General features: G+C 37.9%; 1 long non-coding RNA gene across 2 annotated transcripts; it reads left to right on the top strand.

Moving 5' to 3' along the window:
- Nucleotides 1–2,274: 2,274 nt before the first annotated feature.
- On the top strand, nucleotides 2,275–3,796 carry LOC132105941 (uncharacterized). Of its 2 annotated transcripts, XR_009424016.1 has the most exons (4): nucleotides 2,275–2,701; nucleotides 2,790–2,860; nucleotides 3,533–3,674; nucleotides 3,782–3,796. It is a non-coding gene; the product is annotated as an uncharacterized LOC132105941 (long non-coding RNA). The 2 variants fall into 2 exon arrangements; XR_009424014.1 differs by lacking the exon at nucleotides 3,782–3,796 and having other exon boundaries at nucleotides 2,287–2,701; nucleotides 3,533–3,770.
- The last annotated feature ends 1,567 nt before the right edge of the window (nucleotides 3,797–5,363 follow it).

Raw genomic sequence — 5,363 nt, 5'->3', positions numbered from 1 at the left:
TTGGAAGAGTAATTCGCAGTCTAGCAGGGAACAGAAGCGCAGGCTTGAGTCCGCGTTTGTACAATGACGACATCACATCCTTATACTCGGAGCGAAGTTTCAAAACCTCGGGGCAGTAATCCTCAAAGATACGGATTTTGTGTCCTTCATACATCAACTCACCCTTCTTGCGAGACTCGCGGATGACCAAGTCCTTCACTTGAAAACGATGAAATCGCAAGATGACGGGTCGCGGTCTCTGCCCAGGCGCTGGTTTAGGTGCGAGGCTGCGATGAGCTTTGTCTAGCTCGGGCGGCGAGGTTAACACCTGAGATCCGAGGACATCGACCAGAAGCTGGAAAAAAAAAGTACTCGGACGCGGCCCTTCGATTGACTCGGGTAAGCCCAGGATTCGAATGTTTTGGCGCCGGCTGCGGCTCTCGAGATCTGAGACTTTAGCCTTAAGCCACTCATTATCCTTCTGGAGCCCTGAACACATAGCTTCGAGTCGTTCAAGCTGTTGACTGTTCTCCGTTGTGCCGGACTCAAGATTCCCGATGCGAAGATCATGATCTGCCACTGTGGACTGAATGTTATCCAACTTCGTTGCCAAACTTTCGAAAGATGCTTTGAAATCCGCGGCGATAGATGCTCTGAGGTCATCGTGTAAAGCACTGATCTCGGCTAGCGTAACGCTAACACCCGGCGAAGAGGCACCTTCTCTGTCTTTATCGACTTGTTTTCCCCTTCCTTTGGACATTCCAAGATCGAATGAAGTCACGAAACTGTTATAAAACAAATGCTGTCAGATGTCAAAGAAAATGCTGAGGTTTTTTAAGAGATAAACTTAAAAGTTTAGGGAGTGAACCGCGCACACATCTACTCCTCATGCGCCATAACCGGAAACCCCTATTTATTTTTAAAATGAACGTGCATTCTTCATATCACTAAAACCAGTGAAATTTACTCAAATAGTTTCAAACCAGTATAAATTTCTGTCTTCTGTTTAACACATTAGATATTTTGAAGAATGTGGGTAAGCAAACAGTCGATTAGCTACATTGACAGTTGATTAGCCCAATTGACTTCTATATTCACTGACTCTTTTGGCAGGACATTTTCCATATTTAACATTTTCTTGATGTGCCTATCCTGTTAAATCATTAACCATTAAATCATTATTCTGTCCCAGAAGTATTTGTCAAAATACCTTAATGCATAACTACTGTTTTAAATATTTACTGTGGCAAATTGGTTGTCTTTCCTACATCGATTCTTCCACACAATGAAATATCAGTTCCTAAAGGGGAACACCAACAGGCGGATTGACCAGCCTGCTGTGTGGTGATGTCCACAAATATTACTGGTAAGTGTTAATTGTTTTATCTATTGTTATCTTCCAAATCTATTAAAATAGTTTTACTCTACCGCGGACATGAAAAACAACCGCAGACTTGGCAACACTGGTTGGCATTTACTACACAGAGCCGTAATTCACTGACAATCTACACAAAATCGATTTTAAAATCGCTGGTGATTTTTTGTTGATTTTGAAAGCGATTTTGTGCTAGTTGTCGGTAGACTACGGCTCTGTGTAGTAACTGGCACTCCACCTGAACCAGTGTTGCCAAGTCTGCGGTTGTTTTTCATGTGCGTGATTTGAAACAACCGAAATACCAATAACGTGATATTTACACCCTAAAATTATAATTTTACCAAGGCAACCAGGGGCGTAGCAAGCTTTTCAAAAGTGCGGGGGATGGATGTGGTTTGTTTATAAACAATAAAAACGATGAATACAGTGACAGAGGGGTACAAAATGCAGGGCTTAAAGTTCTCCGGCACTGTGCCGGATTTCCGACTTGCAGGGTTTGGCTGGGGAAAAAAAAAATTCTACATTAAAAAAATAATAATAATAATCAGAAAAGGGGAGAAAAAAACGCCCACACAAAGCTTTTACTCTGATGGTATAAATAATGTATTTACTGTTTTTAAACATTAAAATAATATACACTTTTCTTTCATAGTTCTTCAACAGGTATGCAAACAATGTCATAATTTCTCACTTTTTTCTCCTCAACAGGTAACGTTACAATCAAACACAACAGGTAAGTATCCACAAAAGTATTCAGCTAATCAACAAACAATGCTCAAAATATCAAAATCAGTTGCACTGGCAATGAACCCATAAATACACTGCTTAACAATGGCAGTCTGTCCGAGTAACCCCAGAGTGCAGTCTGGACAATGGGGCGGGGCGACACTTCGAGGCATTAGTTTTCCCCGCCTTTGACAGTTTGCTCCAAACCAGCAGAGGGCAGTTTGCGTTGAAACAAACAGAACGGTGGCAACTGCAGCAGCAGAGTACCTATTCCACGTTGATTGCATGAGGTGAGTAAAAGTGGTTGTGTAAATATCTTAGAATATTAAATGCGTTGTTCGATCATTTATTTATCCATGGTACGTTCAATTTGAATAATTATTGTTAATAATTGTTATAAATTGCTCATTTTATTGTTCTTTGTGGATTGTAGCAGTACACTCTGTACATGGCTTTAGTTCTTAGGTTTGATTTTACAGAGGTATGCCATTACATTTGTCAAGTTATTTGAACAGACATGCATGATTATTGTGTGTATATTATTATTATTATTATTTTTCAGGATGACATGATCAGGAGGTGGTGGTGTTCTGTTCTCCTGGACAGCTTCACTCCGCAAATGTATGTAGCTGTTTGAATGTTGCTACTTGAAACATTACTCTGTACTATATCTAGCAATATACCTACCTCTTGACATTTGTTCTTTTAGAGCTCAACCACTGAGGGGAGGAACTTCACCATTCAAAAGACAATGTCTTAAGACAGAGTCCAGCAAAGCAGGTTATTTGTGCACATACATTCATTAAGAACTAATCATTACATGAGTGTACATGCAGAGGTATTTTAGTTATTACAGCTACATAGTTGTTCAGATATTAAATTGAGGGGATTATGTACAAGTACTATATTGGTCAGCACCGTGGATTATTTCATATATAGCTATCAGTTAACATCAGCATCAAAGACATTTAAAAACATTTCAGCTTAATTCATTTTCAGACAGCAGCGAGTGTTTTAAATAACTTCTGTTTGCGATCTAATGTGGATTTTGTTCACCATATAAGAAATATTTATATTCAATGTAAAAGATCTTCATGTGGATCATGCATACAAATATATACAAATATCTCACTGGATTATTACAATTAATGGCAAAATGAATGTGGAAATGTAAACTAATATATCCTACTGACACACTACAGCAAAAGATATAAATAATTGGCTTACAACTATTTTTTTCAATGTGAAAATACTAACATGCCTAATACTTCTGCACAGTACTGTATATATTAACATTTTATTAGTGGTATTATAAAAGAATGAGTATGCAGTTGTGACAAAAATCTATAGAGTTTGTTTAAAGCAAGGTTGTCTGTAGTCAGTGTTTATATAATGTTTAATAACTTTTATATACATGTATAAATAAACCTATGTATGTTTTTGATTCAACAGCTTCCCCTGGAAATCCTCAGTGAAGTTATTTTGTCAGCGGGTGACTCTGCATATTTGACACTTTCTCTGGTTTGCAGATGGTTTAGGGATATGTTCACTCAAGAAGTTTTCCGGAAAGCGGCACACTTTGCCTGGCTAGACAGTAAGATTTCCCCCTGTTTAATGCTCATTCTCCAATTGAATTTTTTAGTACGAGGCTGTTAAACTATTTATTATTATCTTTCCTGTATTTTGTCTTTACACTATAAGTTGTGGCCAACTGGAGAATTGTCCTCCTGTCTACCAGAACGAGTTCAGACAGATGTACAGCATCAGGGAATGCTTGCAGTGCAGAGCCCTTTTTTTTTGTTGCGGCATGAAACACATTTGTGTGTTAAGTTCATTGAAGGGAAATGGAGAATGAACTGAGATCAACTGGTTTAATGTATTAATTGATGTCATTTAAAGTTAAACTTTGCAGTGTATTATGTTTTAATAAAAAAGCTATGGCAAGCAAGTGCATTACAACAGGTTTCAGTCATTTACATCAGGTTTCTCATATTTGGTGGTAACATCATTTGCTATGCATTGCTCATAATGAATTCTTAATTTAGTTGTGACAATTCGGTGTAATATTTAAATTACCAATGATTTTATAAAGTGTTTAAAGGGGTGATTAAATGTATTATGTTTTTATATAGAAGCGGGTAACTAAATAAATTCAGGATTAATGAGGTTTTCAGTAGTGCAGTTCAGAAAACAAATAACAGAAAGTGACGAGTGTTTTTGGGCAAGTTCTTTAGAACCTGTATAGTTCCTTCCTTGCAAAAAGTAACCATGGATTTATTGTAGTAAAAATATTTGTTGGCAATTACCATGTGCTGTAATTATAAAAACACCATAGTTTAACTATAGTTTTTGTAGCAGAACCATGGTAAATTTTCGTAGGGGCTAAGGGAATGTTCAGTATATTATTGGTGACGTTCAGAGACTGGTGACAATTTGTCACACACACACATACACACACACACACACACACACACACACACACACACACACACGTATATATATATATAATTTGAATATATAAATCAAGGTACTCCATGACTATCTACATAACCATACTTCGCATTATATTGCCGTGTCATTTTGAAAAACCAGTGAGTAATGCTGAGGTAGCGTCTACAGCCGTTGAGGGAGTAGACCATTTATTTCTATTCTGTTCGTTGTAATCCAAAACTCTTTATTTTATACGGGATGTTGTGGAAACGCAACAATAAATGCAAAAACACAACATTTATATTCGCTTTTTAATTTATATTAAAAGTTTATTCATCTGAGTCTCTACTTCCGCATTCCAATCCAACCGATAAGCTGTAAAATCGTCACTCATCTGTACACCAATAAGCTCATCTTAATCATAAACCAATAACCCCCTGAGGTGGGCGGGGCGACACGTGTCGCTTCGCCCCAACGTGTCGCCCCGCCCCATCGTCCAGACTGCACTCTGGGCTACTTGGTCTGTCCCCCCTCCTCGTCAATTCCCTGCCTTCTTCATCACAGTTATGTTATACATTGCATGCCAGATAACGTTACATAACCGAATTTAGCTAGCTGCTGAACAATATCTGAATAATAGGAATTAGCATTAGTCTAAAAAACGAAATATAATACCGAAAACACTCAACATGTAAACAAAACGATAACAGAACATCTTCCCAAACACATATCAAGCTTAATTAAAAACCTCGAAAGCATAAACACTTATTCAAAGTACCTGGAAAAGGGAGATGTAAATAACCATAACCATAAGTTCCCGCCTCCTCAGCACTAGCTGACCGATAACACCCCA

This window comes from Carassius carassius, chromosome 1, assembly GCF_963082965.1.
Source record: "Carassius carassius chromosome 1, fCarCar2.1, whole genome shotgun sequence".
Classification (NCBI taxonomy): domain Eukaryota; kingdom Metazoa; phylum Chordata; class Actinopteri; order Cypriniformes; family Cyprinidae; genus Carassius; species Carassius carassius.
Note: the sequence above shows the minus strand (reverse complement) of the source record. Positions and strands in the feature narration are given on the sequence as shown.